The following is a 24,365-nucleotide window of genomic DNA, read 5'->3' as shown; positions in this document are numbered from 1 at the left end:
GTCACCTGTAACCTCCTTATTCATGAAATCAGGTCAAGATGGGTGCCAGCCGGCAGCAGCATGCTGGTCCAGGAGGCAGAGAAGCCCCGCCGCGGGCTCTGTCCCCTGCAGGTGGAGGACAGTGGGCCAGGGAGTGACAGGAGGGCCGTGCAGAGGAGCTCGGGTGCAGTGCCCTCGTGTGAGGTCTGGCTGGCCGGGGAGGATGAGGAGCACCCGGCAGCTTGGCACAGGTGGGAAGGCCAGGGGAGGGCAGGGCAGGGAGAACACACACTTCCTCTGCTTCAGAGATCATGGTGTCCGTGCCCTCTGCAGCACCAGACCAGCCTGAGGGACCAGGGTGGACGGAGGCTGCGGGGAAGCTGAGGCTGGGCTGGCATCTGCTCGGGGCAGGAGGGACTGGACAGCCAGCAGGTCGACAGAGAAGAAGTGGACCTTGAGTGCAGAGAGCAGGCGGGTGGAGAGTGTGGGGTGTCAGCAGCCCCTGGGCAGGGGGACATGACATCTGGGCCAACCGCTTGAGGACAGGAGGGGGCAGAGGGGCCCAGGGACAGGGCTGCAGTGGATTCTGGGCTCTGGAAGCTGGGAGGACAGGAGTGTTGGGGAGACGTGGGGTGCCCCTCTGGGGAGCAGCAGTCTTGGTGTGTTAAACAGGCCTAGCCTGGGAACGGGCTTCCCAGTGGACCTGCCAGGCCCCGGCCCTTGGACACTGGCCCCGTGGACACTGGGCCTAGGGCTTGCCAGGGAAGCTCTGGGGCTTGATGTCAAAGCCCGTGGCCCAGAGCAGGTTCGCCCTCAGGACGCAGCGGTGGGCAGCACTGCGGGTGAGCAACTGACCAGAATCCCATGCAGCAGAGGCACAGGTGGACATGGGTCAGCCCCAGCAGGAGGTGGAAGGGCTGCTGTGAGGAGGACGGGAGATGGGACTCTGAGCCCAAGGGCCGGGAGGTGGAGGTGGACGCAGTGGGGACGATGGGACCCTGGTGTGCTGTTCCTGCCTGGGCGCTGCAGGGTGGGAGGGTGGCAAGGGGTGGGCGGGGCTTCTGCAGGCTGCTTGGAGGGAAGCCGTGCCCCCGGGGATGGTGGGCCTGGGGGCATCTGGGGACACCAGCAGGCGTGTGGCAGGGTGGGCTGGGGGCAGGGTCCTGGGTGGCCAGGTTCACTGGCTGAGGCGGTATCCAGGTGGCTTCCTGGTTACATGTGGGAGGGGACAGAGCAGGGGAAGGGTTTCCTTTAGCCTGTGCCAGTGCCACCGGCTGCCTGGCGGGTCCTGGCAGGATGCAGCTACCTTAAGGACGCCCTGGGTGGCCCTTCCCTGGGACCTGCGGGCCCAGCTGAGGCTCTCTGGGCTCATGTTGGAGGTGGGAGAGTCACCTTCCAGCCAGCAAGGCCTGCACACAGCGTGGCACAGACCGCCACGCTGCAGAGGCCCCACTAGCGGGACCGGGAGGGGCTAGTGCTCCCACAGCGGGTCAGACCCGTCCCTCAGCAGTAGGGCAGCAGGTCCAGCTCCTGCCTCGGCCCTGGCTCCCAGGTCCATCCTGGCTCCCTGGCTCCCAGGACGTCCCAGCACCCCACCCCCGTCCCCGCAGGGCCCCACCCCGTTTTTCCTTGATTGTGCCCAGGGCCTGGCTCTCCTCCGACGGTCAGCAAACTCTTGGGAGTCAGAGGACGAATCTCCCTCCTGGTCCCCTCCTGCCCCCCCTCCTGCCTCTATTCGTCTGCCTATTTAGAGGCTCAGGCAGCTTCCCTGCCCCCCCTCCTGCCTCTATTCGTCTGCCTATTTAGAGGCTCAGGCAGCTTCCCTGCCCTCCCTCCTGCCTCTATTCGTCTGCCTATTTAGAGGCTCAGGCAGCTTCCCTGCCCTCCCTCCTGCCTCTATTCGTCTGCCTATTTAGAGGCTCAGGCAGCTTCCCTGCCCTCCCTTCTGCCCTGTGCAGCCCGGGCCACTGCCCAGTGACCCCCAGCCCACAGCCCAGGTCAAAGGATCCAGACCAAAGCTGAGTGGGGAGAACATGGCTGTCCACCTGTGTGCACACGTGTGTGCAGCTGCATGCAGGCAGGAGCGCATGTGCACACGTGTGAGCTGGCGTGTGCACACATGTGAGCTGGCGTGTGCACACGTGTATACTGGGAAGGGGCACCGAGGCAACCTGTCTTGCCTTGACCACGCTGGAGCGCTCAGTTCCCATGCGCTGGCCCATCCATGCCCACACCACGGGTGGCAGCCGTCACCCTTTCCAGACTCCGGAGCCACAGGAACTTCCCGATCACCTGTTCTCGGTCACCCCACGTGGCCTCAGCCAGAAGGTCCACACTCTCCCGTGTCCTCCTGAACCTGCTCCCCCAGAACAGGGACTCTGGTTCAGGAGGGGGGCCACCAGGGATGGGGAGCTCTGTGACTAGGCCCCCTGAGGCAGCTCAGTCCCACTTGAGCTCAGAGTGAAACTATTCTGTGACAGGAAAGTGGCAGGAGCCACCCACCAAGTCCACACCCACCTGCTGGACTGGAGGCTCCGGGGCCGAGTGGCTTGCAGCCGGCCGACCACCCTGGGAGGTGGGAGGCTCAGCCAGCAGCAGAGTCTGGGATCCCCCACCTGGTGAGGCCCAGCAGCCGAGGCTCGCGACCAGCTGAAGTCCCGAGGGCCCAGCCGCGTGTTGGCACCAGAGACGCCAAGGAAGCGCCTCTGGGGGCCAGAGAAAAACAGGCTCTGTCCAAAGCTCAGGGGACAGAGGACTCCTCACCAGACTGACGGAACGCTGGTGACCGCGGGAGAGGAAACGCCCTTTCACCCAACACTGACGCGCAAGGGGTCACGCGTGGGAAAGCAGCTCAGCACGGACCCTGGGGCCGTGTGTGGCTGGGTCCCTTCACACTGGGGCTGTCAAACAGGCACAACTGAGTGGCCCCCGCCCCGGGCCAGCGTCTCCAGGCGGCTGCTGGCTCACTGGGCCCCACGGGCTCACCCGTCCTGCGGTGGTCCATCCTGTGGACAGACCACACTTGTTCAGACGTTTGGTGGTCTCCATCGTGACATTCATAGCACCTGCTGGAGACCAGGGTTCTCCACAGCCCCCAGGGCCCAACGTCCACTCCTCCAGGCACCACCACAGGTGTGGGGTGGACCGCCCAGCAGGGGATGCCCACGCACTCCAAGGCCTGGGTGCACTGCGTCAGCGAGGCCCTGTCCCCAAGGCTCCCGGCCCTCCCCATCCAGCCCACACATGTCCCGGTGGATGGCCCCGTGTGTCCGTGTGACCTCGTGTCCAGGCTCTCAGCGGCATCGTCCTACAAACAGAGGCTTTCAACTGTGACACAGTCGCATTTGGTGACTGCTTTTCTGCAAGACGTGGAGGAGCCACGGCTCCAGTCACTCCTGGGCTTCCGGGGCCTGATCCCTCCCTTCCCGTCCCCTCCCGTCCCCCTCCTCTGTGGTGCTGGGGTGGGCCCCGCGCCTGAGGCGTGCTGGGTAACGCCTGAGGCGTGCTCGGTGACAGTGCTGCTGGTGGCCACCCAGGCCTAGGCCCTGTTTCTTGAGGCTGGGGGTCACTTGAGCGTTTATTTCACAAAAGTCGAAACTGCTCTTCACGTGTGACGCGGCTGTCCTGTGACGCGCACCTACTGACCCACAGCGTTTACCAACAGGATCGATGGGAGACAGAGTGCCAGACGTCTCACACCATGGACACGGCCGACAGCGGCACTGGTCTCTGGTGGAGGGATTTCCCTGAAGGAGATCATCCTCCTATTCACTCACAGATGATTCCTGAGGGTCAAGCAGCACGGCCCTGGGAAGGGAAGCGCGTGGCAGCAGCTGATGGATTTTATTGTGAACCAAAGACTCGTAGAGAAGAGTAGGGGCCTGGGGAGAGGGGCCATGAAGGGACAGGAGGTGGCCCTTGTGGGGCGCGGAAGGCATTTCCCGGAGGCTGGCGACACCCAGGGAGACGGTCCCACAAGCAAACCTGTCAGAGCTATAGGACGAGGTTTCTCCCAGTTGGTGAAGACAGCGTAGCTATCAGTGGGCTGGAGCTGGGACAGAGGGACAGCCTCCTGCGCGTCCCCAAAGCAGCCAGCTCACCTGGGTCTCATTGTCTCCATTGCTGTAACTGAATACCCAGGGCAGGGTAAGTTATAAAGAAATGAAGTTCACGTCTCCCGTTCTGGAGGACAGAGGCTGGAGGTCCAGGGACTGGGTCTGGTGAGCCCCTCTTGTCTTCCTCAGGCAGCTGGTGCCAGGACCGACGCCTGTTCTGTCCGGGGCGAGCATCTCAGAGGAGCAGGTGTCTGCACGGCGCCTTCCTTTAGCATCAGCCCTTAGTTTTCCTGCACTTTGAAGGCGTCCCTCCTCTGCCCTGCGGGTCCTCACCGAGGGTCTCCCACGGTAGGTCAGGAAGCCTCAGCGTGAGGAGGGGTCAGTGTCCTGCCCTCAGAGGCTCTCCTGTCCCTTCTCTTCCTGGGCTCCCCGTTTGGCCCCCGCCTGTCCTCGCACCAAGCTACAGAGCCGCCAGCACCAGGCTCCGCGCAGGCCAGAGTCCCCGCCAGTCCCACGGCTCCTCAGGACCCTCCTGCCTGCCCTCCCCCGGATCTCCCACTTAATTTCGGAATTTAAAAAGCCTGTTGAGGTCTTGACTGGATCTCTGCACCGTCGTGGGGAGAACTGACATTTCTGCACGTGGCTTTCCGGTCTCAAAGGGTGCGGAAGCCCTTATTTCTCAGAGTCCCTTTATCTGCCCCCAGAGCACCGCCTTCCCTGTGCGGCAGACACCGTCTGGTGGATTCCTCTCCAGACGTCTGATTTTTGGGCCCTCGTAAACGTCTCAGCCTGAAGTGGTTTCTTTTCCACGTGTTTGTTCCTGACGTAAAGACTCGCGGCTGGCTTCCGAGGGGCGCGGAGGGTCCTTTCCAAAGTCCCATCCCCCTCAACAGTCCCCTGCAGCCTGGGGAAGGTCTCCCCTCGAGCCCCGGGGCAGCTGGTCCCGGTCTTCTTCCTGCTGTGCACACGCCCTCCTAGAAGGGCCTGGTGGCCACGTCCGGCCGGCAGCCGGGGGCTTCTCCTGACTGTCTCAGGGAGGCAGCGTGTCCTGGGCCTGGGGCTGGCCTGTGTCGTCCGGGGACCTCTCTGGCATCACACCACGTGACGCTGGCCTTTCTGCTTCCGTGTCATAAACGTGAGGGATCTTGCCTGCTGTGCAAGCGAGGCCTAAAAATACCAGAGCTGATGAGGAAGCAGATTTGGGGAGAGTCACAGGAACCGGGAACTCGGCTGTGGGAAGGGACCCCAGCACAGACCACGCGCACATTCCCCTGGCCCCGCCCGCAGCCCCTCCTCACCCTCAGCCCTGGACCCGAGTCCTGCCTGCTGTCTGGACAAGCGGGTCTTAGAGGTGCACACCCGGCAGGTGACCGGGTCCGGACACTGCTGCAGAGACTGGACTTTGGTGCCCAGCTCAGGGGGGAGTGACTTGCCAGCCTCTCTGTACCTTTGGCCCTGGATTGCTGAGCAAGGGTCCTGGGGCAGTGCTGGGAGATGCCACTGCTGCTTCTGGTTGTGTCTCCTCAGGTTCCCGGGCCTGGGGCCAGCTCAGAGGTACACACCTGCCCAGTGCCCACCAGGGCCTCCAGGGCACCCCAGGCACAACAGAAAAAGGAGAAGCCTCTTCCACGCCATTTCCACCGTCCTCCTCCCGTGACAGGAAATTTGTCTTTAATCATGAAAATGCCTGCTTCAGTCTTTGGGGATCCCTCACAGGCGGGGGACAGCATGTCCACATGGGAGGTCCCCTGCCACCTGCCCTCCCCTGCCACCTGCCCTCCCCCTGCCACCTGCCCTCCCCCTGCCACCTGCCCTCCCCTGCCACCTGCCCTCCCCCTGCCCTCCCCTGCCACCTGCCCTCCCCCTGCCACCTGCCCTCCCCTGCCACCTGCCCTCCCCCTGACCTCCCCTGCCACCTGTCCTCCCCTGCCACCTGCCCTCCCCCTGCCACCTGCCCTCCCCCTGCCACCTGCCCTCCCCTGCCACCTGCCCTCCCCCTGCCACCTGCCCTCCCCCTGCCACTCTGGCCTCCCCTGCCACCTGCCCTCCCCTGCCACCTGCCCTCCCCCTGCCACCTGCCCTCCCCTGCCACCTGCCCTCCCCCTGCCACCTGCCCTCCCCTGCCACCTGCCCTCCCCTGCCACCTGCCCTCCCCCTGCCACCTGCCCTCCCCCTGCCACTCTGGCCTCCCCTGCCACCTGCCCTCCCCTGCCACCTGCCCTCCCCTGCCACCTGCCCTCCCCCTGCCCTCCCCCTGCCACCTGCCCTCCCCTGCCACCTGCCCTCCCCCTGCCCTCCCCCTGCCACCTGCCCTCCCCTGCCACCTGCCCTCCCCGCCCTGGCTCGCAGGCCATCTGCCCCCGGAGGTCATCCTGGCAGAGCCGCTCCCGAGTTGGTCGGGTGAGCTGCCCGTCCCTGCGCTGACCGCACCCGTGGCTCCCTCCTGCTGAGCCCCGCCGGCTGGTCTAAGGCGCTCGCTCTGCCCAGCGTGTTCAAGGGCGGCTCTTTCTGCCGGGTATGTCAGGTGCGAAGGAGAGTGAGGGGCGGGCAGTGCCCTCTGGGGTGCCCGCTGGGCGGGGCTCGCGGGGCTGCCTGGCCTGGGAGGGGAGGGAGATGCGGGCCCAGTTCTGCGTGGGAGGTCCACGCTGGCTCCGGTCCCTCTGGGGGTCCCTGCTGTCCCCTTGTCTTATCTCTGGGCAGCAGTGAGCATCGGGCTCCCTGGGCCTGGCCCTTTCTGGTTTCCAGGTTCACGGTCACACGGCCTTTGGGTGACAAGTGGCCCTGGGGTCGTAGCACTTTGGGCTCCTGGAGCACACGCTCTGTGCAGCGCGGTGCGCGACTCACTCTCCTCCACGTGCAGACGGACGTGGGGCTGCTCGCTGCGGTCTCAGACAGACCTGCTCCTTCCGCTCGGCACGGGGACGCAGCCCGCGGCTGGACACAGCCCTGCCCTCCGCCCGGCACGTGTCGGGGACACTCCAGCTGCGGCTCCTCTTTGTTCCTCCAGGTTTTTTTCTGTGCCGCAGTTTTGTGTTTGATGGACACTGCGAGCAGGACAACTGTGACAGACGGCGGGCCGCCGAGGACGGAGCAGATGGGGTCAACAACTCCGTGACACCGCACCTCGGGCACCGACCACCTGGCCCAGGGCTGGGCCCCTGTGAGGGTTGTTTGTCGGATGGCCTTGGTGACCTGGCCCGAGACGGAGCTCATCACCATTGTTCCCGCGGCGCTGACGGGAAGCCCTGTCCTCCGGTTTCCCCTGGTGGCGGGGCTTCAGGAAAATGAGTTCCCGAGGGTCAGGGTCGCGGCTAGGCCAGCCTTTCCCCGTTGTTTCTGACCGTTTCCTGATCTGGACATGTTTGTGTGCATCGTGTCTGACCAGGCTCCTCTGAATCGCTGCCTTCAGAGTAAAAATGGCCAAACGCCACCATCTCGCAGGGGCAGCCTTCGACTCCACGTCAAACGAAACCTTCCCGTATTCTTTTGTGGCTTTTTTCAACGGACGTTCCTACAGCCCCTCCCAACACCAAACCTGTGTGTGTTCTAGTCAGCCCTCAGACCCGCACACAGGCCCTGGGGTGGACAGTGTTCCCTGCAGGATTCCAACCTTTTTAAACATCTCGGTACTTTTCATGCGCCATCCTCTGCTCACGTGTCACAGTCCTTGAAAAGAAGAGCTCACAGGGTCGGGCCTGGGCCCCTCCTTGGCCTCCTCACGTCTGCCTGCCGGGCAGGGCTTATCGGTTGTGCTGTTCCCATCTCCTGGACCTCTGCGCTAGCCATGGGGACAGGGACTCTCCAGCAGCTGGCTCTGAGCTCAACCTTGGAGCAGCTCAAGGCCAGGGGCTGCTGCCCGGTCTGGTCCTGCCCTGAGCAGCACACCAGCTCCCAGCACGTCTGAGACAGGAGGCAGGAGGAGGGCCAGGAACTGGGGCTGCAGGACAGGCCTGGACAGTCCCCGGGGCAAAATGGAGGCTCCACTGTCATTCACTGAAGAGTGCAGGGACGCAGGCACTCGGTGCAGGGGACAGTGCCCACACAGAGCCGAGTCACCGTCCCTGTAGCCCTGTATCCAAGCGCCATTGAAGGACAGTGGTGCTGAGGACCGAGCAAGGAACCGAGGGCTGAGTGGCCGGACCATGGGGCTCCGCAGCAGCATCTCACAGAGGCACCCAACTCCCTCTCGGGACCGCAGACTGAGGACCTCACTGGGACACCACGGAGCTGCTTGGCCCCGGAGGACCTGGTGTGCGGAGGACGGAGCCCCGGGGGGAAAACCTGGGCCCAGCAGTAGAGACAGGGACCTGTGGATGGATGTCCCCAGCGGTGTCCCCGCACAGCCTGTTGCCATCTAGGGGTTCATTGTCTCCCCTCAGCAAAGAAGTGAAGGACAGGACACAGAGTGGCCAGCAAGCAGCAGGTCCATTGCAAAAGCCTCAGACAGACTTCTGCAGAGGAAGGGCCAGAGCTGGGGGTCTGGTGGGCTGGCCTGTCCCTTCTGTGGTCTCTGAACGTCCTCCTCTCCTTCTCCTCCCCGTCCCTGGTCTCCTCCCTGTTATTGACTGGTGTCCCCTCTGTCCACGCGTCTGCCTTAGTTTTCTATTGGGTCCCTGCTTAGGGCCACGAGTGCAGCGTGTCTGACGAGGTCCCTGGTTGTGTCCACGGGCACTTTGTCCAGCGGGAAGTTGGCCTCATCAGGAGACCCTCCCCACGCTCCCTTGTGCTGGCCCTGCCCTGTCCTCACTCGCTGTCCTGTGGTGGCTCCGAGGCCCCTCTGCGTCTCCCTCAAGCCCACCTGCAGTCTGACCCCACAGAGGGTCTGCCGTCCCCGCTGGACCAGCCTTCCCCATGTTGGCCCAGGTGCCTCAGGAGCCCTCCCACCTGACCTCCAGGCACTAGTCCCAGGGACCACAAGAGCCAGTGTGCCAGGCCACCAGAGAGGCGCCCTGGGCGGACGGCTCCCCACTGCAGATGACCCCGGCAGGTACCATTGACCCCCGAAGCCTCCCTCTCCGTGAGCATCCACAGGTGTGGGGTCGCGTGGCCTCCGCGTCCGGGCAGACCCTCTGCTGGACCTGCCGCTTGGCACCTGAGCGGCCTGCGCCTGCGCCACAGCTGCCCGGCTGGCTCCCTGGCGGAGGGCAGCGTGGAGCTTCTCTGGCTCTGGGCAGTTACAGGTAAACGCGCTCAGGCAGGAGTTCCGGCCTCACTCGAATCCTTCAGGGGCTCCGAGCCAAGTGACTATGAATAAGAAACGGTGGCCACTTTCCCCAGGGGACACGGCCTGCTCACCCTAGAGGGGACGGGGGCCACAGCGCCCTGTGTCCCCTCCACATGGGTACAGCTCCTGGGGACCGATTCCGGCCACGCGGAAGGGCACGTGGTGACGTCTCGCGGGGCTCGATTTAGTCCTCCCTAGTCACCCGCTGTGTCGAGGAGCGTTCCGTGTGATTATTGCCATCTGTCTCTGTCCTTTGGTGACGCGTCTGTTGACATATTTAGCGGCTTTCTTTCTGCTGAGTTTGGAGAATTCTTTGCGTGTTCCGGACACGAGTCCTCCGTCAGAGTTTTTAAATATCTTCTGCTGGTTGGTGGCTCTCTCCTGATGGTGCCTTCCCCAATACAGGATTTCTTACCTTGGACGAGGCCAGATTTATCCGTGTTTTCCTTTCACAAATGGTGCCAGTCACAGCACGAGGAAGATGCTTTTTGCCCAACCCAAAGTCACAGAGATCCGCTCCTCTGTTTCCCTCAGATCTGAGATTCCTTTGAGAGTCGTCCTTTCCTGTGGCCTGAGACGCGGACTGAAGTCACCTCCCACGTGAGGACTTCTCGGTCACTTGGCTCAGAGTCCTCAAAGGGTTCGAGTGAGGTCGGAGCGCCTGCGATTCCCGCCATGGTGGGGAGGGTCCCGCGGTCCGGGTGTGGGGGCCGTCTCTGGACTCTCGATGCTGCTCCACCCCTTCACCTGTGGCCCCACGGTTTCTCAGCTGTGCTCCTGCGAGCTCTGTGGCCGGCTCTTGGCAGTGTCCCCAAGGCTGGCACCTAGGCTCTCTGAGGTGTCGCCCCGTCCGCCAGCCCAGGCCACAGAACAAAGTGCCACGCGGCTGCGACGGGGACGCCCACTCTCCTGCCTCCTGGGGCTGCAGTGCGGGATCCCGGTGCTGAGGCTGGACCCTCAGAGGCTCTCTCCTTGGCTCGCAGATGCTGGCTTCTTCCTGTGTCCCCACGAGGTCACCCTCTGGGAGACAGTGTCCTGTTTGCCTCTTCTCGTGAGGACCCCAGTCACAGGAGAGTCCAGCTCTGCCCCTGTTGCTGCTGGGATGTGGCCTGAGCCGGCAGCGCGGGCCTTGGGCTGTCCATCCTCATGACGAGGAGCCGGGCACAGCAGGCCCTGGGTCCCCAGGCGCCCCTACCCAAGAGCAGGGAACCCAGAGGCAGGCCTGGGGGATGATGCCCAGCCTCAGAGCATGGGGCCTGAGAGCCGAGGGCCACATGTGGGCACCTCAAGGCCAGCCCACAGAGTCCACGGAGAGGTCCTGTAGGATGGGTGGGAGGAGGGCGACGTGCCCAGAAAGCGGAGCAGGCCAGAGTGCTGGGGGAGCCGACCTGGGGACCACGGCCCTCCACACCCTGACTCTCACGGCCTCCATCTGCAGGTCTCCAAGTCTTGACCCCGTGGACTCCGTCCTCCGAGCCGCCTTCTACTCCAGGCCCCTGCATGTCCCTGCTCCTCACAGGGAGCGGAGCGTTCTCCCGCCCCTTGGACTGACGCTCGCTGGGGCACACATAGGGTCTGGGTGTACTTCGAGTGTCCCCCAGGGTCCTTGGTCCCCAGGGTGGGGCACAGGAGGTGCATGGGGCCCGTAGGAGGCAGGGCCCAGCAGAGGTCTCTGGGTCTCGGTCGTGGGTGGCATCTGTCTCCCTCGGCTCCTGGTTCAGGTCGCTGGCTCAGACACAGGTCCCCAGCCTGCCACCCGCCATATGCCATGAGATCCTCACCAGCGCTGAGCCCAGTCAGCACCAGGCCTCGGGCCTGGCCCGGGACCTAGAGGAAGCGTCTTGCTAGTGCGGCCGGCTGCCTGCGGGGCGCCTCCCCACGCGCTCACTGTGCTGCTCTGCCCAGGCCTCGAGCCCCTGCAGCTGTCCCCAGGCCCTCTGTTTGGTTCCCAGACTCTGTGGAGGGCTCCGCCTGCCTCCATGGCCACTCAGGAACTGTCCCTGCCCAGACAGCGAGACCTGCTCCACGCCAACCCTGAGCCGCTGCAGCTGGACGCGGCCGTGCCTCCCTCTCTGGTCTCTGGTCCAATGGTCAGTCATTATTGTTTCACTTGCAACTCGGAGGCTGAGGCAGGATGGTCAAGTTCAAGGCCAGCCTTGGCTCAGAAGCTCAGCAAGGCCCTGACTCAAGATAAAAAGGGCTGGGAAAGCAGCTCAGTGGTAGAGCTGCCTGGCTCACCCCCCAGAACTGAGAAAAGAAAGCAACCAAGAGCCCCCCAAGACTGGACGCTCGGTGAGGGGAGAATGCAGAAAAGGATGTTCCTTGCCACCATCCCCTCGGCCCTCCACCTCTGGCCACCGCCAGGCCAGCCCGCGGCCGGGGCCAGGCGGGAAGAGGCTCCGCGATCTCGGGTACCGCATCGCCTGCTCTGGTCTTCAAGGTCAGGGAGACTCTCCCCTGTGGCCTCTCAAGTGTGTCGTGAGCTTAGTTCAGCAGAGATGGCGAGGTCTGGGTCGCGGGCTTCTCCGTAAGCGCTCCGGCCCGTCTGTTGGAAAGGATCCTGCCCCTTGCTAGGTCTGCATGTGACCCCACCGCGGGGGTGGGAAGAGGCGGTGTGCTCCTGTGCAGCGGGGGACGCCCTGAGAGGCCCTCACGGACGGACGCAGGGTCCTGCACCCTGACCTGCTCTTCCAGGGGGCAGAACTGCAGGCGGCTCTGTGGCTCCCAAGGCAGAGCCGGGGCCCCTGGTCAGAGCTGCACAAAGGAGCCGGCCCCTCTACCCGGCCGCCCTGGCACCAGCAGGAAGCAGGGTCTCCCGCGCAGGCTGCTGGAGACGCAGTTCCTTCCTTGCCTGCGCGCCTGTCCTTGGCGCTACCTCACCGCACAGCAGTCACTCATGAGGGCTCACTTGGAGGGCTTTAGTGGACTTTTGGGGGTAGTTTCCTGTTCACAGAAAACTCTCATGGGATGCACAGATCCCGTGGGTCCCCTGCGGCCCTCCTCCAGTAGGCGTGGCTCCACCAGGAATGTCCTTCTGTCAGTCTGTGAGCCTGTGACCTTGTCACTTCAACTCACGTTCACGCTAGGGCACCCCGGGTGTTGTGTACCTTGCAGGTTTGACAGTCGGGCAGTGATGCCTACCTGCCCTAAGGTGTCCCCAGGTGGGTGGTGCCACCGCGGGAGCCTCTGTCTCCAACTGTTGCTCCCTCTCCCTCCAGGGACCCGGAACCTTCCTGCCCTGCAGTGTCTCTTCCAGAGGTCGCACAGCTGGAGTCGAGGTACCAGAACAGCCCCTCCCACTTGGCCGCCCGCCCAGGCAGGTGGGCACCTCTGAGCCACGCAGCCGCCCAGCTGTTTCTATGGTGGCACATAAAGTCCCCACCGTCGCCATTCCTGAGCTCAGGGGCATGAAGCAATTCCCACCGTGTGCCACCGTCACCGCATCCGGCCGTCTGCAGGCCGTGCTCCATCCTGGCTCCCCGAGCTGCTCTCCAGGGGTCCACGACTCAGGGCCCCAGGGTGGACCTGCACAGCCCTCGGCTCTGTCCTGTCTGCTCCTCCCGCACGCCGTCTTGGGCTCACCTGGGCTGGGCACCGTGCCAGCTGCCTTCCTCCTGACTCTGCTCACAGGTACGCGGCTCCTGCTGGCCTGGTCTCCTGGGCGTACGGCTGGGCGCTTCTCCACCTTGCCCGGCCTCTTTTGTGCTGTCCACTGCACGTCCTCGGGTGCGTGGCTGGCGGTGGAGGGGCTGGCCACGTGGCAGCTCTGGGTCAGTCTCCTAGGAGCCGTGTGGTGGGTTTCCGTCCCTCTGGCTGGCATCCCCCTTCTGTCAGTCCACGTGCTGGTGGGCGTCCTGTCTGCCTCCGAGCAGCAGTGGTGACCAGGGGGCAGGTTTGGGGCGCCTGGCTGGATCCCAAGGAGGGCCACCTCCAGGAGGCATGAGGGTCTTTGAGGTCTGCGGAAGCTGCCTGCCGCGCTGCCCTCCCAGCGGCTGGGCCAGCTCGCACTCCACCGGCCCCGGGGACTGGCTGCTGTCCCTGCCCTGGCAGCCCTGGGCCAAGGTGGCCGTTCCCACAGAGCCTCCTGGCTGACCGGCAGTTCCTGACAGTGCGAGGTGTCCAGCGGCCTTCCACGTACGTGCCTGTTTGCTCGGGAGTGACCTCGTAGGGGCTGGCGGTGGCTCTGCCTCGGCTTTGGCTGATGTGCGTGAGGCCAGCTCACTTCACCTGTGACCCGAGGGTGTGGCTCACGGCTCAGGAGGTGGTGGGTGCGCTGCGTCTTCCGTGCAGACAGCGCGTCGGCGAGAGTCAGACGAGCCCGGTCTTCCTCCCGATCCTCCCCGGGGACAGGCTGCGCCCTCCGGTGCCAGGGAGGGTGGTGGTAGGCACCTGCCCATCCTGCTCCAGCCCCGGGGAGCGGCAACGTGGCCTGTCTCCGGCGGGAGGGGCACTGGCCACCGCGCTGCCCTGCTGTGGGGGCTCCCGCGTGGCTCTGCGGCACGCATCGTCCTCCGGGTCTTCTCAGGTGGTCACTCGGGTTGACTCTCTGGCCCTCATGGCTGGGGTGTCCCCTGGCTGGGGCCTCTCATCTCAGTGGCCGGCTGGAGCTGGGCATCTGTCCTGCACTGCGGGGGACTCGGGGACCTCTTGCCTTCCAGAGTGTCTGTGTCAGGTTTGGGGGCCAGGGGCATGTTCCCCCACCCCTAAATTTCTTTAAGAGTTGGAAGCGCTCCTTCTTCTTCCATTCTTGGGAAAAGATTCATGGAATTCGTATGATTTATTGCTTCCCCAAGGTTTGATTTAATCGGCCAGTGCAGACGCGTGGCGGGGGTGTGGCTTGTTCTGTGAAGTGTTTCCTTAACTGTGATTCAAGTCTCTCTAATAGGAATGAGGGACCAGGCTCTGTTCCCGAGGGACTTTGGTGGCTCGGTTCATCCTGTTCTCCATCTCTGCTGCTGGCCCCCGGTGTCTGCTCTTCCTGTCCACCTGCTAGGCCTTGGTCAATCTCACCGACCTTCCAGAGAGCCACAGTTTATTTCACCAAACTTCCCCTGTTTTCTGTTACACTGAAACACTGAGACTCCCTCCGTCCTCCCTCCCACACCTTCCCTCCCCCTCCCTCCCTCCCCTCCCTCTCCCTCCCTCCCTCCTTCCCTCCCTCTCCCTCCCTCCCTCCTTCCCTCCCCCTCCTCTCCCCCCTCCCTCCCTCCCCTCCCCCTCCCTCCCTCCTTCTCTCCCCTCCCCCTCCCTCCCTCCTTCTCTCCCCTCCCCCTCCCTCCCTCCTTCTCTCCCCTCCCCCTCCCTCCCTCCTTCTCTCCCCTCCCCCTCCCTCCCTCCTTCTCTCCCCCTCCCTCCCTCCCTCCTTCTCTCCCCCTCCCTCCCTCCTTCTCTCCCCTCCCCCTCCCTCCCTCCTTCTCTCCCCCTCCCTCCCTCCTTCTCTCCCCCCTCCCTCCCTCCTTCTCTCCCCTCCCCCTCCCTCCCTCCTTCTCTCCCCCTCCCTCCCTCCCTCCTTCTCTCCCCCTCCCTCCCTCCCTCCTTCTCTCCCCCTCCCTCCCTCCCTCCTTCTCTCCCCCTCCCTTCCTCCCTCCCCCTCCCTCCCTCCCTCCTTCCCTCCCTCCTCCCCTCCCCCTCCCTCCTTCCCTCCCTCTTTCTTCTCTCTCTTTCTCTCTCTCACATGTACACACACATGCACACACGTGCACACACACACCTTTTCCTGCTTTCTGGCCATTCATTCCTGGAATCCACCAGTAAAGCCATCCAGACCTGGGGGTTTCTTTGGGGGACTACCAACCCCATTCTGTAGTGGACAGAGTCCTGTCCGCCTCTTTTCTCTTGGGTTTGGGGTTTGTGCCTTTGAGGTGGCGAGTTGGAGGGTGGCGAGTTGGAGGCCGGCAGGTCTCCAGGCCTCCACCCACACGGTCCCGTGCCTTTGCTGTGAGGTCACCGGCCATGGCTCTGTGGTCACCTGTGACCTCGCCCGCAGGCTTGGTGACCTGCTTCTCCAAGAATGGGGGCCAGATGCACAGAGAGGCTCCTCCCCCCAGGACCCGACGTTGGTGGCAGGTGGCAGGATGTGTGCCCGGGTCGAATGCCAGCCAGAGCCTCTCCAGAGGCCGCCTCTCGCAGGCCCGAGCGCCCCGAGGTGACGCACCTGGACTGGAGTCCCCCTGCGGAGCGCTCGCTGGCTGGCTCTCGCTCAGTGTTGGTGAGGGGTCCCGGGTGCCCCACCCTGAGCTACAGTCTGCCCTTTATGTCTTATTTGGAGACAGGGTCCCACTAAGTTGCCCAGAATCGCCTCAAACCTGTGCTCCTCCTCCTCAGCTTCCGGGGCCTGCGTAACAGGCGTGGCCACCGCCCCGGCTGAGGGCCTCCTTTCTCTTATGGCTGCGTCCAGGGCTCTGCAGACCCGAGGCTCTTCCCTGAGGAGGCAGGTGGGGTGGCGGCCCTGCGGACAGCGTTAGGGGAAGGCCACAGGGAAGGCAGCACAGAGACACCCGGTTCCTGGGGGGGCCTTGGCTGAGCGCCTTTCAGCTCTTGCTGGACCCTAGCTGGGGGAGAGCCCAAGGGCTGCGGGCAGGGGCTGTGGGGCCTTGTGGGGCCGGGCTCCCCTCACTCCCTGAGCTGCTCTAAAATGACCCCAGTGCAGAGGCAAGCGTCAAGGGGCCAGAAAGCCACATGAACAGGAGGGAGAGCCCCGTTCTCCGCTGGGCCTGGCCAGGGGCTTGCCAGAGGAGGTCCCGGTGGGGAAGGTGGGAGGTCCTGGGGCGCGGAGAGACCTGGGGGGAGGGACGGGAAAGGGGTGCAGGACAGGCTAAGGCCTGGAGCCGCGCCTTACCTCATCAGGCCTGGGTCTCTGGCTCAGCCAGAACTGAGATGGAGATCGGGTCACTTCCTGGGGAAGGTGGACCTGCAGGACTCACCGAGATCTGAGATGAGAGCCTCAGGTCTTTCACTGGCAGCAGACGGGGGCAGCTGGACTCGCAGCAGGAGGACCCACAGCCTGAGGAGCAGCAGGACTGGCAGCAGCTGGACTGGCAGCCCCCTCAGGAGCCACAGCTGGAGCAGGAACAGGCTGGCACACAGCAGCACACGGGCTTGCAGCAGCACACGGGCTTGCAGCAGCTGGAGCCACAGCCCCCACAGCTGGAGCCACAGCCCCCGGAGCAGCCACAGCAGGTCATGGTTCTGGAGGTGGAGGGTGGAGGAGGTGAGAGCAGCAGGTGGAGAGGGAGGAGTAAGGTGTGGGGCCTCCGGAGCCAGGGCCTTTCCATCCTGCCCAGGATCAGGTGTGAGGCTGGACATGTGGCCACTTCCTGCTTCCTGTCTGTGCCATTTCCCCAGGAACTTTTGTTTGTTTAATCTTGAAATAATGACAGTGGTGTCATAGTTTTCCTCTTTTTCTTTAGCTTGTAATTTTCCTCACATGTTCTCTGAAAAAGAGCTGCACCTGCTGTTTCTCTGCGCGGCGGCTGGGGGAGCAGGGCTGCAGCGGGGGTGGGGGGGGGGCCCTTGGCCTTTGCCCTGCGTTCCTCCCCCAGGCTGCTGCAGCAGAGAGCGTGGACCCAGCTCCACACGGCAGACTTCTGTGCTACAGTCCTGGGGAGGGGACACACCCCCTCAAAGGGGTCCTTGTGTCCTCCAGCTCTGGGCTGTCAGGACCCCTCGGCCTGTGTCCACCGTCTCCATGCACCCCTGCCCCCTCCTCTGTCGGTGTCTCCGATCCCCCCACCTTTCCCCGTAAACACCACCTTCCCCAGCACCACCCTGTTACCCCGATGACGTCTACTTCTCAAGAAGGTCACATTCTGATGTCCCAGGGGACATGCCCCGGGGTGGGCACTCTTTAGCCCAGTGCTCTGCCTGCTCGTGGTGCTGATCGGATCGGAACCTAGCCTGGGCCTGAAGCGCCAGGGACACAAGCCCAGGGGACACTGGAACGGCATCCCGTTCTGAGCCGTCCCCATGGGTAGAAGTGGACTGAGGACGAGGCTGGGACTGAGAGTCACACCCAGGACCTACCTGCAGGACTGTGCCCAGGGGGAGGACAGGGGACCTGGGGTCCTGGGGGGTCTTGGTTGGGAAGTGGCCCTGCAGGTCATTCCCCCAGGACCGGAGGACGCAGGCCTCACTTGGGGCTCTGAGGAGGTGTGCGAGTTGGCCCTCGGGAGGGCACCGTCCGCCTGGCTGGGGGAGCTGGGGGAACAATGGAGGCGCGTGCAGCTCACCGCAGCGGGAGGGAGGCCCCACTGTGCACTTGGGCTGACCAGAGGAGGGCACTGCTCCTGAAGCCAGGCCAGTGGCCCTCGGAGCAGGAGAGCATCCTTGTCACCCAAGTCAATGGGGGTAGGGCCATGGGACGCCAGGGTCCCCAGGGGCCAAGGGACCCCATGCCACCTCCGTGGAGCTCAGCCTGGGCACGTGCTGAAGGCCAGACAGCAAGGGCAGGCCACACAAAGACGCAGGGCCTGGTCCAGTAGCCCCTGGGGACAGCAGGCGAGGGCCCAGTGTCCCTGACCATCACCTGGTGCCCATCCTCCTGGGGCGTCCCTGCGTGGTTTCGAGAGCAGTCAGCCCTGCAGATGGCAAGATGCACAGCCTCCCTCCGCCTGGGCGGCCTCCTGCCTGGTCTGGCCCGCCCTCCCCGCTGCTGGGCAGTGGACACAGCCTCGGCCTCCACACTGCCGTGCCAGGAACAGCCGCTGCGCCCCGACCCTGCCACCAGGGCGAGGCTGTGCACGGGCTGCCCCCGCCCGGGATGGGAGCAGGTCCAGCTGCAGGGCACGGCCAGGCAGACCCCCCTCCCCTGCCGTGGGACACCAGACCATCCCAGGATCTCTGGCCGCGGTCTCCTGCAGAATGGGTTCCGCTGTGTCACTGGGAGGTCAGAGGTTATGGAGATCAGTCACCGGCTCTCCACCAAAGCCCAGTGGTCACTGACTCAGCACCTCCGCTTCTGGGCCCGGGTCTCTCCCATCTGCTCCCTCTTCCTTCCTGGGCACAGTCCACCCCCCTGTGGTGACGTGACCTGTGGGCTGAGAGCCGGTCCTGCAGGAGGACCAGGCCCTGCAGGGGACCTGGTGAACCCACGTGGCTGAGAAGTCCACGGGCACCCCCTGGTGGCAGAGAGCGCTGAGTCTGTGGGCAAGGGCGGGCAGGGACTGCAGCCCAGCAGTGGGCAGGGGGCCTCCATACAGGCCGGCACAGGGAGGCGCCTGCCAGGCCCCTGCAGGACCCCGCCCTTCCTGCCCCGGTAGGCAGGCCAGGTCAGCCGGCAAGCCCGTCCTCTGACCCCCTTCCTGGCCCTCTGGGACCCACACAGTCCTGCAGGGCAGGGTGTAGCAGTGGCCAGGGTGAGAGAGCTGCCCTGAGAGTCCACGGCTCAGCTTCTCCCCTGTGCCAGGTGGCCCATGGCCCCGCTGGGACCGCCATGTACCTACCCTGTCCCCGCCCTGGCCCCTGCCCCACACTGGTCCACAGGGCTGCTCAGTCAGGCCCACAGGAGGTGGCTCCTACCCCTGCTGGCCCCTGCTGGCCCCTGTGGCCCCTCCCTGTTCCCTCGTGGGCATCCTGCTCTTCTAGGTCCCAGCTCCTGAGACCGGGCGGCACCGCTCAGGGTTCTGTGTCCTGGGCAGACACCGACGTCCTCACAACCTCCGTCAAGGGGCTTGTGCACTCTGTCCCCCCACTTTCCCGGCTGAGATGACAGGGCTGTCCCCATGAGGGAAGGAAACAAAGGGAAGGCCCAGCTCAGCCAGGGCTGGCTCTGGAGCAGCGAGGGCAGGCACCGCGGGCAGGGGAGAGGCGCCACCTGGTGGCAGGCAGTGCTCATGGCAGAGGACCCTGGGTGAGCAGAAAAGGCCAGCAAGTCCCTCCAGGCTGGATGGCCAGCCGGCCCCCAGCGCCCGCCTGGGGTCCGCAGGAGACACCAAGCTCTCTGGGGCCCTGACGCCAGCTGTCCAGTGCTGGAGAGCCACCGAAATCCTTGGGGACTCCAAGGAGATTGCGGCATCCTGATTGTGCCCTGAGCCCTGTCCTGTACGGGCTCCAGGCCACTCTGCTCCTCCCTGGGATGAGCTTCGGAGCCACACTGACCCAGGCTTTTACTGGAGGCCTTTGACCAGCCTTGAGAGCAGACCTGGGCCGGGCCTCAGCCACAGTGACCGTCTCCTCCTTTCCTGCGTCTCTCCATGGGGTTCAGTAACACATACGTAGCACCAGCTGTATGCAGAACCTGGAGAGGGGGCCGCCGAGTGCAAGGAGGGGCCTGGGCGGGCAGGGGCCAGGCCGGGTACAGTGGCGTGAGTTTTGTGGGGCCCAACAGGACGGCCCAGGCGGGGCAGTGGAGGTGGACAGTCCTAGGAGTGGAAGAGAATGACCTCGTGTTGCCGGCTCTCAGGGCAGAATGGCCCTTCCACCCGTCCCCTTCAATCGTGTGCCTACACAGGCCGTCCGGGTCCCTCGGTCCTCCCCACATCCCGCAGCCTTCAGTCTCCAGGGGTCACTCTGGAGGATGTGGGAAAGGCCAGGCCAGATGGGAAGTGGACCTGGGGTGTTCCAGAGAAGACCAGTGTCCACAGGGTCCTGGGAGGACGAGTCTGGAGGACAGGACGGAGCCGGGACTCCTGCCGAGGAAGGGCCGCACAGCCCGGAGGATGGGGCCAGCGCAGGCCCAGGCGGTCACCACTGGCTTCAGAGCAGCTTCCGGGAACTCTCCGAGGACCAGGGCGGGGCCACTGCAGAGGTGGGTCTCCCTCCAGGCTGAGACCAGCGCCCTCCCCGCAGCCCTCCTCACACCACAGCTAGGGACATGCTCCAGGAACCCACGGAGTGCTGGCCTGTCCATCAACCCCACGGCGCCCCCAGGTGCAGGTGGGACCTGACTGTCACCTGAGAACTTGCCAGGCCCTGGGCTCCTGGTCAGCCAGGAGGCCCTCAGTGCTGGCGGCCAGGCAGGAGCAGGAAGTCCCATGCTGGTGGCATTCCCTACCACCTATACAGGACCCCAGGGACCCAGGTGACACTGGCAAGCCAGCGACGTGAGAGCAAGTGGCAACATGGTGGCCCACGGCGCACACTGCAGACCCTGCACACGGAGGGCACCAGGCACCTGCAGAGGCAGACTGCCCAGCCGCCCAGGGCTCAGGCAGGGCACTCGGGGTCAGTCTCAGGACCAGGGGCTTCGGCGGGGCTGGGCTGTTGTCCCCTGCAGAGTCCAGGCCAGAGGAGTCTCTGCATACTGAAGCCCTCCACCTGCCCTGGTCATGGTCCTCTCTGAGAAACAGTGGTCTCTGGGCCACCAGTGGCCATTGAGGCAGGACACTAGCTCACACCTTATTGCTCTCATGGACAGTCGACCAGGGCCCAGGAGGACGCTGAGGGGACACAAGTGGCCCAGGATGATGAGTGCAAACAGAGGTTCCTCAATGAAGGACAGGTCCTTCCCCATGCTGGGACTTTCAACCCCGAGGTGAATGTCCAGCCTCCTCCTGTCCACCCTCAGCGGTCACTGGGCTCACGGTCCTCTCCACCCACACTCTGGGGAGATATTCAGGTCCACTTCTCAGTCGAGGCGCTCTGGCCTCGGCCACCCTGAGCACAAGCCCCGGGAACTGGAGACGGCGGTTTAGACGTCCATGAGAGGCCTGGCCAGAGTCCGACCGTGGAGCACCCCTGCCGCAGGGCAGGACGGCCGCGGTCATCAGCACCCCACCGCAGAATCACTTGACCAAACCCAGCAGGGCCAACCCAGTGGTGCCCCCGAGGGAAGGCTGCCGAACTGGACGGCCACTGCCAACCCGAGAGAGCAGGTGGCCAGCAGACAGAGGAGGGGCAGGGCGCAGGGAGGCACAGGTCCTGGGGGCTGCCCGGCACCCTCTCCCCTGACCCAGCAGCCCCGGCCTGTCCCACGGTCCTGCTGCAGGCCCAGGGCTCAGCAGGCTGAGAGGGAAAGGGGTGCTGGACGTCCCTGGAGGCAGCTGGCAAAGCCTGCAGCGGCGATGGCGCCACTGCCCGTTATCTGCAGGGGCATTAGCAGAGCGATTTATGGGCCCTGAGCTGGAAGATTCCCATGTGCAGGAAACAGGCTCAGACCACGGGGGAATATTAGTGAGCCCTGACATCCCTGATCCCAGGCAGATCTGGCGCGTGGGAAACCCAAATGTGCCCTGTGTCTGGTCACGGGTTTGTGGGGAACGGTCCAGGCTCCGTGTGGGAAAGGAGGGCTTGCAGGCGCCCCTGGGTGGGGAGGTGACAGCCAAGTGACCCCGGGCTCTCTGTGCCTGCCACAGGAATGTATCATTCCCGTCATCCGCAGGCTCATAATCCTCTTGAAACAGGCCATACACAGCAGGGAACTCACAGTAACCACGTCCTGAACAAGATGGAGGGTGGCTTCTCTATCCCCATGACAGAGCCCCACTGCCCAGGGTCGGAGAGGCCGTTTTAGGGTGCCAAGACAGGCACCCAGGCTCCAAGCTCCTTCCGCCTTTCTGCTCCCTGATCCTGACATGACTCCATGCTTCCTGGTTCAAGGTGGCTGCTGGAGCAGCCACCATTTCATCTGCACTCGAGAAAGCAAGAGGAGGCCAGGGTGCCCTCGCCAGCAACCTCTGCTCCCTGAAGAAGGGTCAGGCACAGGATGAAGGGGACCCAGCCATGCCACCTGAGGCAGCCCGGGGTGGCGGGTCTGGGGTCCCGTGGGAAAGGCATAGGAGACTGGTGGGGTGAGAGTGGCCTGAGGGGGCAGTGACCACCGTGGGCTGTGACAGAGGCACCCTCACGGCCCCCAGGGCTGCTGGCCGACCAGGAGCTCGGGGGCTGCCGTGGCCGGGGCAGCCCAGGTCTCGGGCCAGCAGACCTGGCTCACCAGCCCAGACAGGAGAGGACGGGGGGCCGGGAGGCCCGGAGGAGGCAGGGAAGGCCAGGCCCCGCCCGAGGGGGGACACAGGCTGTCCCGAGGAGAGCTGGGGGCAGGACCCCCGGGAGCAGGCACAGGCCTGGGGACAGAGGGCGGTGGAGTCTGGGGTCTGGGGCTGCAGAGCAGGGTCCCTGGAGAAGGAAGCCCAGGCCCGAGTCCTCAGAGGCCAGGGCAGCCGGTCAAGGCCTGCGGGCCGAGGGTGCACCAGGCCCACCTGGGAAGAGGCCGCGCGTCCCCCTGTGAGTGGCGGGGCCTGAGCACATAGCTGGAGCCGCAGTGGCCTGTGGTCCTGGTGGTCCAGGCTGGGCCCAGAGGGCAGGAGAGGGGAGAGGTGCCGCGTGGGCCCCCGCGAGCTGCCCCACCCTGCCCAGGCTCGGCCCCCCGCCTGCCCCTGACCCCAGGCCCCCCTCTGCAGCCAGGGCCTGGCCCTCGGGCCCCTGTGCACAGGGGCTTCTCAGGGTCCAGGCACCATCACAGAGCCCCTTGCCCGCTCTCTGCCTCTGCTTCCAGAAGGTTCTACTTCCAGAAGGTTCTGGGGTCTGGTGGACCCTGGCCCTGCAGGGAGCTGGGGGTGGAGGGCCCCGCCCGTCCCTAGGGCCACGGGCCCCCACCCTCCCCGTCTCCACGCACATCCCCCCCTCTCCCAGCAGGCCCCCCGCATCCCGGGCCAAGTGCGGAACTGCCGAGTCCCCACGAGGGGCCGGCCTGGCATGGCGTGATCCGCGTGGCGCTGCTGACCGTCCCGCAGGGACCCGAGGCAGACCTGCAGAACATTACAGAGAAATGAAAGGGAGGAGAGGAGGACACAGATGTGGGCTCCTGTAAACAGTCTGATTTCCCAATGTAAACCAGATCCCGGCCCAAGACATCAGGTAAACATCTGCGTCAGCGCCCCCGGCCCCCCACCGCCCGGGAGGCCCAGGGGTCTGCATCGCCTACTCTGGGACGTGTCAGAGTCGCCGCCGAGACATTTCGTAATTAGGCAAAATTAGGCCTTGCATTCCTCACTAAATCCCAAAGATCTCTGCAATTTCAGGTCTTCTCAAAAACGAAAACACTTGGTGATTAAATGGCACGGGCGAAAACGGTATAGAATGTTCTCTCAACTGGAAAATGCCAATTAAGGAAGTGGCCCTGGCTTCCCACCCACCTTGGCTGGGTGGGGGCTTATCTCTCTCAGAGGAATCTGCCTGGAGAGCAGATTAGCTGTGGCCTTGCTCTCAGGCTGGGCTGGGCGGCCAGGGGCCCGGGGGAGGAGCGGCCAGGGCTGACCCTGGCCCCTGATCCTGGGATCTGGGGCTGGGAGGCCCCACGTGGCCTGCAGCTGCGGGGGCAGCACCAAGGACAGTGACCTGGGCAGGGCACACTGGGGATGAGTCCTTTGAAGCTGCCTGGCTCCCCACCCTGAACCCCGGGCAGTCTCCTGGGGTGCAGGGGTGACCTGGCGTGTGGCATCTTGGCCTCTGTGAGCACAGGTGGTCCCCCATTCTGTGCTGAAAGCTGTGGCCTTGAGCTCCTGTCCTGCTGGTGACCCTGCCTTCTCCTGAGTGCCTGGGCTGGGGCTGTCCCCTGCTGGGTGTGCTCTCCTCTGAGACCGGTGACACCTCAGGGCGTCCACCTCGTCCACAGTCTCTGCTCGAGCGGCTTTTACACTCACGGTTGCATAAAAGTTAAAGGGGGGCTGGGGCTGGCTCAGCTGGGGCGCTGGCCGAGCTCGCAGGGGACACGGGGTTTGACGCTCAGCCCTTCAGATAAATAATAAAAGGTCCATCGATAAGTAAAAAAGAATATTCAAAAACAGTAGTTAAGGAGGAAGAGTGCTCTGTGACCCACGAATGTGTCAGGACATTCAGGTCCTTGGACCCTGCGTGGTGGCACAGGGCCAGCCCTCACGGCACACCCCTAGGCTGCTGTCACGCGACCCGGGCAGAGGCAAGTCCAGGTGTGGCCCAGACCTGGCCTCGGAGCCATGGTACTGACCACCCTCCTTTGCAGAGAAGCTCACTGAGCACGGCCTGGGGCCGGGCAGAGGTGGCCTCTGGTCTGGGACAGAATCCGGGGCCTCTCCTGGCAGCTGTGTCTCCGTGTGAGTGGGGACCCTGCGGGTGTGGACGGCTTCTCGACACCCTCTGGTCCCGGAAACTCCTCCACACACTTTTCCAGAACCTTCTCTCCAGGGCTGCAGTCA

General features: G+C 64.7%; 1 long non-coding RNA gene across 1 annotated transcript; it reads left to right on the top strand.

Moving 5' to 3' along the window:
- The first annotated feature begins 6,712 nt into the window (after positions 1 to 6,712).
- On the top strand, positions 6,713 to 16,647 carry LOC144376934 (uncharacterized). Its single transcript, XR_013437283.1, has 3 exons — positions 6,713 to 11,698; positions 12,477 to 12,888; positions 16,224 to 16,647. It is a non-coding gene; the product is annotated as an uncharacterized LOC144376934 (long non-coding RNA).
- Positions 16,648 to 24,365: the final 7,718 nt, after the last annotated feature.

The sequence above is a fragment of the Ictidomys tridecemlineatus genome, chromosome 4, assembly GCF_052094955.1.
Source record: "Ictidomys tridecemlineatus isolate mIctTri1 chromosome 4, mIctTri1.hap1, whole genome shotgun sequence".
Lineage (NCBI taxonomy): Eukaryota > Metazoa > Chordata > Mammalia > Rodentia > Sciuridae > Ictidomys > Ictidomys tridecemlineatus.
Note: the sequence above shows the minus strand (reverse complement) of the source record. Positions and strands in the feature narration are given on the sequence as shown.